Source organism: Empidonax traillii, unplaced genomic scaffold, assembly GCF_003031625.1.
Source record: "Empidonax traillii isolate 1590-97213 ecotype Southwest subspecies unplaced genomic scaffold, ASM303162v1 scaffold362:size563497, whole genome shotgun sequence".
Classification (NCBI taxonomy): Eukaryota; Metazoa; Chordata; class Aves; order Passeriformes; family Tyrannidae; genus Empidonax; species Empidonax traillii.
Window position 1 is genome coordinate 113104 of NW_020955555.1, and position 9653 is coordinate 122756.

General features: G+C 40.0%; 1 long non-coding RNA gene across 1 annotated transcript; it reads right to left on the reverse strand.

Moving 5' to 3' along the window:
• Positions 1-2436: 2436 nt before the first annotated feature.
• On the reverse strand, positions 2437-9276 carry LOC114061838. Its single transcript, XR_003572231.1, has 3 exons — positions 9169-9276; positions 3454-3577; positions 2437-2522 (listed from the first exon to the last, which is right to left on the reverse strand). It is a non-coding gene; the product is annotated as an uncharacterized LOC114061838 (long non-coding RNA).
• Between the last annotated feature and the right edge of the window lie 377 nt (positions 9277-9653).

Genomic DNA, 9653 nt, shown 5'->3' on the forward strand with positions numbered 1-9653 from the left:
CCAAAATCTCAAACTCCAGCAAAATTCTGCTGCTCACTCTGAAACAGAATGAAAAATTTGGCATTCTCTGATGAATTAGATTTTGTTTCTTGTGTTTCAGAGTGTCTCACATCTCTATTGCTCTGGGCTCTAGTTTGGACTAAAAATAAAATTAATAGAAACTGTCACCTCATCATATTTTTTACCTGATTGGTGTAGATGGATCTTAAATACTTTATATTCCGCTATGGAGGTTGAGTACACCTATTTATGAATTCACATACAAAAACCGAATGAAGTTAAAACACAAGTTTTTCATCCGCAGACTCAGTATAAAAACCTAATTTTTTCTAGCACTATATAACTTCTTCAAACCAATATACATCAAGAAGCCTAACACACTGTTCACAACTCCAGCACCTGCCTACATAGTAAAACTTTTGACATTTACCAGAAACAGAGAAAAAGAAAATAACAGTCCAAAACTCATGATAATGTTTTTCAGGATGTGATTTGAAGACTGTCTCTTGGCTCCACAATAAAGACTACTGGAGACACAAGAAGCCTGACAGACAGTGATTGTCTCCTCTTTCAAAACTCTGCTGACAGCATCAACTGTTGTTCACTTTGGTATCAGGGGGTGTCAGGAGGAGTGAAACACTGCTTACCTTGTGCGTCATGCAAAATTTAGCACCTCTGTCTTCCCCTGGATTTGCCCCACGAGCGTTCCAAAACCTGCACAACAAAACCACATGAAACTCAGATGATTTCAGATCACGTTACAAAGTCAAAACACAGAACAGACTCACAGAAAACATTTGCTAAGGTTCACCAACCTGTTGAGTGAACCTGGGCCTGGTTCCAAGCAAATCTGGATTGATTAATGTTTTCTTTAAATCAACAGCACCTGATGTTCTTTGCTACTGATGTGAATCTCAGCTTTTCCTTTTCTCTTTGGGATTTTGGACGGGTGTAAGCACACAGCTGAAAACAGCACATGGAGTGCACATCCATCTATGTATAACTGAAGAACATTTTATCACTGTTTCTGCAACACAATAAAATATTGCAAAGCCTGCATCCCATCAGCCTTGTCAGTATTTTGCACTATTATCAGCTTTTTGGGGAGGGCTCAGAGTAGGGTTTTTTCAAACTTTTCATCTATTTAAGAACATGGCAGTAAATGAGCTCTTCCTATATTTTAAATATGGGACCAGATCAAGATATACTCAGCTCTACAAGGACTGGACCCCCTGAAATCAATGGAACCACTTATAGATTAATATACAATTGTAGATTAATATACATTGTAGATTAATACAATTGTAGATTAATATACAATTATAGATTAATATACATTGCGATTGAAATCTACTGTAAATAAGCTTTGGAAACTATATTCCAACTATAGTGGTGCTCAGTGGTTTGTCATATTCCAGAACTTGCTAAATAAAAATAAATGAAATAAAGTGGGAGACAGTGATACTCTGATTTCTGTTTGCACTGACTGTACATTTGTTGGAGGTGTCTGAGCAATCAGGACACTACATAAATACCCTGCCATGCCTGTGGGATCTCATGCTAACTTATAATCCATCACTGAAGACAGCAGCAGCTCTAGAAGACATGCTAAAGCACTTCTGAGGTTGAATGTAATTCATTGTTACACTCTCTGGTTGCAGGTTTATTTCCTCTCACAGGAAGAAGTGGCTACACCTGGAGCAGTTGAATGCTGGAAATTTCACTTAAAATTTGCATCATATTAAACAATTACTGAGCAAAGGCCCTGTAAATTTATCATTTGGTTTATCTTCTTTTTACACAAATTCTTTGTCAACAACCTTTACATTCAGGAGCTCTGCCTTGACATACAGTTTGTCTGTACCTATACCTTTACTTGGAAACTGCACAAGTTTTCAGGATTGAGACACATAAAACCATCCAGATAAAAGAGGAACCTGTCCCACCATGTCCTCTCTACACGCAGATAAGTATGTATTTTGTGTGCATTAAAAAAAAAACAAAAACTGTTTATCACATAGTTGTGCTATTCATTTTGCTAATTTCTGACTCCTAGTTTCAGAAAAACAAAAAGCTGAGGAAAATGTTAATGAGCTGCCAAAGTTTCTGCTGGAATAGAAAAGGAACGGGAATATTGTAAAACAGACTGTTCCCTCAATTTCTTCTGGCCAATCTGTAGTCCCAGGAGACCTGCACAAACTTTGAACAAGCACAGAGGCCTGGCAGCGCTGACACGAGCTGAACTCCTCTCGCCTTGTGAAATTCAACCACTGCAACTTCATAGGCAGCTTTGGCAAAATAAAGAGAAGATCAACCCAAAAGAAAGAGAGATTTAAAACCGACTGGATTCTTAAGGAGAAGTTTTGTCATCAACTGAAAAAGCCTCCCAGTGTTTCAGCAGGGAACTTTCTAGCAGCCTAATCTTTCACTTACATGTTTGCATTGCTGGAGTCTTTCCCCACTGTCCTGGGTTCCTGCTTTTCCTTTTACTACTGATTTAGATGTCGGTGTCCACTAATCATCTAAAAAAAAAAAAAGGCATCTTTAATGTTCAGGCTGTAAATATGCCACTGAGTCCCAAGAGCCTAACATACGTCAAAGGCACGAAATGATGGCCATGAAAGGGAACTCTACATCTGTGTTTGCTTAGCAGAAGAACTGCAAGGCTGACCTGTGGACTGATGTGGCTGTTTAATATGGTCTCTGCAAACCGTTCAATAACATCAGAACTGCTGGTTAATCCTCTTACCAGTACCACTGACATTATTTCATGTTCCACTAATTCCAAGCCATCTGCAAAAACACTTGCCTCTCTCTGGCAAGTCAATAGAGAGTGGCAGAATTTTTTAAAAGGCTGCAGCTCTAAACTTCCATGTATAATTTCAGAACGAGGTTATTATTTTTTTAAGGGAATATTTTTGCATAATCTTATAGACTGAGTCTCACCTCACTTTACTTGTGCAAGTCAGGAGTAAAGGTAATGCAAATGTAAGGGAAGGGCGGAATTTTGAAATGGAATATTCTGAAACAAACTATTCGGCATTTGGAAGAATAAAAAAATATATTTAAAATAAAAAAAGAAAAAGTGGGATTTGAAAAATTTCAGAGGTATCCATATTTTTACCTTGTAACTTGACCAGTTTTTGCAATGTTTTCCCTTTTATCTGGATTTCCTATGCAGAGTTTGCGGCAATCATAAAAATGGACACAATCAGGTTTTTCACACGGTGATTCCCAAATCAGTGTTCAACTTTACCAAACCCACTTAAAATTACTGGAAAAAGAAAGAAGAAAATGATTGGTTAATAAAAACAATCTCTCTTAATGATTTTCCCATGTATTTCCAAAGAGGCACAAAGAGTGCTAGACCGTGAAGGGGAAGGATTAAAGGGAGTGAAAACTTCCTGACTTTGGAAGAAACCAATGTTTCTGAAGCTGTCCAATCATTCTTACCTCTCTTTGCAACCTTTAGGGAGTCACAATCCATCCAGAAGAATCAATTATTGAATGTAACAGTAAGAGCCTTGTGTCACCATTCCTGTCATGTCACTGTCTTCTGTCGGAGAGCACCGCGGGTCTGAAACCAAAGCAGACACATGATGTGAACAAACTGCTAAAAAAGCAAAGTATTTCCAAATCTGGGAGACTGGTTAACACCAGTGCCCTGCTCAGAGTATTACACACCACAGAAAGTGGTCGAGGAAAGAATGTTTCTATATACAATAAGCTCAGGCTCCCACTATCACTTAATCCCTCTTCCATCTGTGCCAAATTCCAGCTGCAGTCCGTACTCGCCTCCAAAGAACCAGAGCTAATAGCAAAGCAACAGTCCTATCTACTGGCTACTTCGCCAGCATTTCACAACAGATATCACATGATTAGGTGTTAAGTGGGACTATTTGCACTTTTGCTTATGGCACATATAATTATGTAATTCTCTATAATGCCAAAATGACTGTTTAAGCAGCAGCTGCGCAAATCAGAGATACTGGCTGGACAGCACAGAAAACACAAACTTAAACAAAACCAGCACAGTAAAAAATGCACACAAACACATACATCTATATGTATTTATATACCTTCAGGGCTATTGAATGTGGAACAAAAAGTTCATGTCACTGGAACCATTGACAAGCAGGGCTCTGCCTCTCCTCGTGCCTAGGAAGGTTTTGCCAGTGAGAGGCTGAGCCCTTACGACAAACTCTGGTTTGACAGAACCGTAAAACACAGTGGATGAAACCCTTGGAGCTCCTGCTCTCATCCATCAGCTGTTGCTGGTGTCTGTCACAGAGCAGGCTGGCACTAGATGGCTCTGTCAGTGTTTTAGGGGAGGTGGCCTCACACATATCTGTGCACTGAGTTTGACAGTGCTCTAAAGTCTGTCTGCAAAGAACCTTGAGGGAGAGGTGGGTGTAGACGAACCATACACAGCCCCCCTTTGTACAGTTTCTCCTGGGAAATTAAATGAATAAACATCTCTGCCATAAAAAAATATGGAGGAAGGTACATTTAAGTTACCCTTCTTATTTTTCAGATGACACACGTCCTAATTTCATTGCACAGAAGCAGAGCTTCCATGAGGTTTGATTAAAGGAATCACAAAGTATCAAGGTTAGTTTAAAGTGCTGTAATATTTTAAAATACATCCTTCTAAGCATATGGGTAAGGTGGTGGCAGTGGTAGGAGTTTGCCACAGAAGTGCTCCACAGAGGTCAAAAGGAAATCACCATTTGTTTAATTTAAATAAATCAATTTGTTAAACAAGGAGCTGCTGAGATTATACAGTCAGAGGGTGGAGAGCAAAGAAAGATAATTATTTTTGTTTGCATAAATCATTTTCTTATTACTTGGGGATCAGTGTGATATTGTTTGGGTATGAGAAAGGAGGGCAAAAGAAGATAACTATCAATTTGCTGATCAGGGTTACATGGGATTTTGCTGCTGGGGCTGGAGAAAGCAAAGAAGATCATTATTTTTATTTAAATAAATCAATTTGTTGTGATCAGGGATCACATGAGGTTGTGCCATTTGCAAGGCAGGCATAGGAAATTCTCCTTTACGGATAGCTGTTTGTAGAACAAATGTTCGGGCACTACTCTATCAAATGAAATAACAGACACACAAAAAACCCTTCAAGACCGCAGAGCTCGATTTCTATTTCTTTCTTTTGAAAGCCCCTGACTTTGGCATCTTGTCTCAAGTCTCCAACTTGAGTTAAAACAATCAGAGTTACTCTTTTTTCACACAGTGAATCAGGATTATATATATGCATGTGTGTGGATGTGCATATAAACCATATATACAGATAAATTAGATAGACAGACAGACAGATACCAAATAGCAGCTACTGGGGCCTGATCCTCCAAAGCCCTTGCACTTTGGGGCAGTGCCTGATGCAACTACTGTAAAACCTGTGATTGCCTTCCCAGGACGTAGGATCAGTTCTCCAGTGGGGAATATTCACTGAAATCAATGGCCATTCTGTGCACACACACTTTAAGGGCCTGATATTTGTTGCTTCTTTTCTAAGGCAATTAATGAAGCTCTGTGTGTAATTTTAAAGGCCCTTCATGAACTAACTGGAAATCTACAGCACTGAACATCAGTGAACTCATATCCAAAACTAATAGCTTCAGTATCACTGCCAAAAATTGACTAAGCGCTCTTTGTGCCTGCAAATGGGGTTCTGTAGGCAGTATCCTCCTATCTGCCTTCAAGGGATAATCTCCTCTTACAAATAAAACAATTGTTTCATTTGCTCATTGCAATGGTTGAATGAGGCTGCAGAAATGAATCTCACTGGTTTTGAATGTTCTCAAGTCAGTCAGGAACGGATTTGGGGAGTGGGGTTGCTTTCAATTAACATGCTAATATTTGTAAAACTAGTTTAAAAAATGTCTTTTCACAGGTTCAGTTGTGACTCGTGGAAATTAATAAGCAAGCCACCCCTGTCACTATACCCAATTAAAAGATGGCCTAAATATAGTGTAGAAGTCAAAAAGTCGTACCTGTGTGATCAAGGTGCCCCGTATTTATTACCTCAGAGCAAAAAGGAATAATCTAGTTAGCTCTTTAACAAATGAAACAATGTTTAAGTAATTCCAGAAAATAGTGAGTCACAACCATCCCTTGGATACTTTCAGAGCCAATGGCGTAGTCCAGGGGATCAATTTGTGTTTGTAACATGAATGATAAATCTAACTAAACATCTTTATTTTTACAGTACGTTAAAGAAGCATTTTTATTTAGTGCAGTCATATATCTCCACATTATTCTGAAGTATGCTTCTTTATTGCTTTTATGTCTCCAGAATTGCCTGAGGAAAGCATCCTTTTCTCCTTGTGTTTCATTGTTGTTACCCTTGTAGAGTATAACATGCACAAACTTGATTATGATTAATTGAGGGCTTTGGCAAATTATATTTTTATTCCTTTCCATCTAAGTCTTCCATCTGCTCAAGAATGAAAAAAAAAAAAAAAAAGAAAATTTTACATTTATAAGGACAGTTAGGGCTTTCTGGGTAAATCATCAGAACAACTGGTTCAGCAGTAATGTCTACAAGCAAAGAAAGCCTTCCTCCAGTCTTACATCATCAACACATTAATGCATCTCCATCCTACAAGGGAGGCCGAGAGAGGAGGACAACTGGTCAAAACCACATTTGAACCAAAATCTTGCTGCGGAGCTGGAATTTCAAACCGAATCAAACCCGGTTTAGAATATTGCTCAATTGGATCCTACCACCAAACAACCATTTAAAGCAGTCAAGTACCAAGTCTGTAAATATAAACACCTGTGTCCTTCGGCACAATGCATGTAACATCAAGCAGGCTATTTTTAAGAGGCTCTGTTGAAGTTCTTACCCAAGGTGATGCAGCTGCACAGACCAGCCCATTAAGCCTGGTGAACCACATCAGATAAGGCCCTTCCTTCAGGCTTTATGATTCAGGTACAAATGCTTGCCATCCCCTGGAATCTGGCAAATGAGGTTACACTTGGCAGTCCGGGGTTTTCTTAATAGGATGAATGACAGAAGTAAGAAGTCATGTTTAACATGTACGAATGCGAGGAGGAAAAGGCAGGGCTTTTTCATTTAAAGACAGCCTTGTTCTCCAGCCTTGCTGGCACACAGCACAGAGTGGCGCCTTTGGCTGATGAGAAAGCAAAATTATTGAGGAATTTTGCTCCTCTGAGACCACAGAGTCAAAATAACAAAAAAACCCTAAACAATTTTGGCAACCGGAATGCAGATACAATCAGTCTTTAAAAGGCTGGTCTGGAGAGCTGGTGGCATGGGGACAGGGGCTGTGGATTTATGACAAGGTCAGCACCAGTGGCATTTTTCTTGCCCAGCCAATAATGTGAATTGAGTCGTTGGCCTTGGCCCAGGTCCCTGTGAATAACACTCCAAGCGACTAACACCACACCACTCTTGAACCACCCCTGAAGAAGAGAGGTTAAATCTGCACACCCGACACTGATGTGAGCCAGGGAGCACCGGTGTGATCTGTTACTGTAAACTGTCTGTAAAAGTGGTGATCCAGAGGGAGGGATAATAATCATGGGTCTAATTGCCTGCAAAGATGACATCTGACGACTAGCAGGGAAGTCACCGCAGTGCTCCTGCACACAGGTGGTCGGAGTGGAGGCTGAGTAAGCATCAAAAGACAAGGAGTCTGTGGTTTAGCTGAACTCAACTAGATTTACAGGTAGATACAGAAGCTAAACGTCCTCTGCCAAAGTTTGCGAAAGATCCCTGTCAAAGATGTACTGACAGCGACGCTGTAAAACCTCTCAGCACCTCGCTGAAGATTAAACTCTCTGGTAGCTTCACAGTAGACAAAGAAACTGTTATAGACATGGCTTGTGCAGAAAAAAAAAGAAGGAAAACTAATTCTGTGGAAACAACAAGGCAACATGAACACCACACAGCTGGTAATAGAGGCACTGCCCATACTGCAGTCACTTCTTAACAAGGAAGGGTGTTTTAATAACCAAATCCAAAAGGGTTTTATTCCCAGTTGAGCCTCCTCACATGTTGGCCAAGTCACTTTCCAAGGCTTACAGAGAAGAGTTCACTGCATCTACTCACCACTGCACAGGGATCTCAGTAAGGATTATTCCCTAGAGTAACTTTTCCAGTGATATGCATCGCCCTTTCCTCCTGCAATGAGATGGTCTGGAAAGAAGTGAGGAGGTCTGATGACTTCACCCCTCCAAGAAGCAATCCACACATCCCCAGCCCAAACAGATCACCACACAGAGTACCTGGTGAGATAAGTAACCTGATGAAAAAGCTACTGGAAACTGTGGTCAGAACCCCCTGGGACTGTTGTCCCAGCTTGCTTTGGGGACTACTACAACACCAGTGTCCTGCTGCAGTTCCTCCTCCCCTCCCTCTGCTCACACACCGTGTGTACATGAGGGCACAGGAGTCAATTCATTCTTCCGTGGAAAGCTCTGCATGAAACCACTTTAATTTGGCTTTGTGTGTGTGTGAATCTCATCCTGATACTTTCCGGGTTCTCAGGGAAACGTTAGAATGGCAGAGCAGCAGAAATGGAAAATGCATTCTCACTCTTTGGCAGCAAATAATTTATTTCATATCCACCATCCTTTTTTTTTTTTTTTTTCCTTCCCCTGCTGCCTGTGTTTGTGATTGTAAGGGAAATTAATTTCTGAAGAGTTTGGCTAATAATTATTGGTGAAAAGATTCTGTCAGCCTCTCAAGGTAAACAAGAACTGGTTCTGGCTGACACAGAATGAGTGTCACATGGCTACCCTATTTTTCTGATTTAATACATATTAAACTTTCTGCATTTTAGTAGCATTGTGCAAGATTTTTTTTTAATCTTCTGATGTGACACGGGAAATAGCCAGTACATGCCAAAACTACTCCTATTATATAAAAAGGCAAATTTTCGTTATTTCATTTCAAGACAAGGCATTGTTCAAATTAAAATTAAAATGCACCCAGATTATATCTTTTACACAAATCTATGCAAGATGCTATTCAGGGTGTGCCTCCTTTCCTAACTGCAAATTCTTCCAGCATCAGATAAAAGAGATTTATTGTCATATTCCCACTTTATCTTCTAACTTTTGCCTAGTGGGAAAGCATAAAGGAGACAGGTGACCCCCCAAAAAGACTGTAGGAAAGGATCTTACATCAAGAGACTTGGCAGAAACTCACACGATCTTTTGGAAGTTGCCAACCTTGCTGAAGATTTTCCTCGCTGCCTTGGGCAGACTGCTCTCCTTCTTTGTGCCTCAGTTTCCCAACTGTAAAGTAAAAGGCACCGAAAGATATAATAGTTCTTTCCCTTTTTTTTTTCCTTTTTCTATTTTATTCCTAGTGCAAACTCTTTCAGGCAAGCCTGATTATGCACTTAGCAGATGGGGGCTCCACACTCAGCTGGAGCCTTTAGGCATTCCTATAGTATAAATAACAATAATAATGATGGAGTGTTAAAATAGGCAGAACTCATTCTTTGTTCTCTGCAACGCGAATCAAACTGTGGCTGGACTTTCATTTAACACCACCAGCCAGTTTATTTATGAGAGGATTTATCAGAAGTGGTTGGGTTTAATTTCCTCTAATTCACGCTGTATGAAAAATGGCAACTGTCTGATTTTAATCTAAAACCTGATGA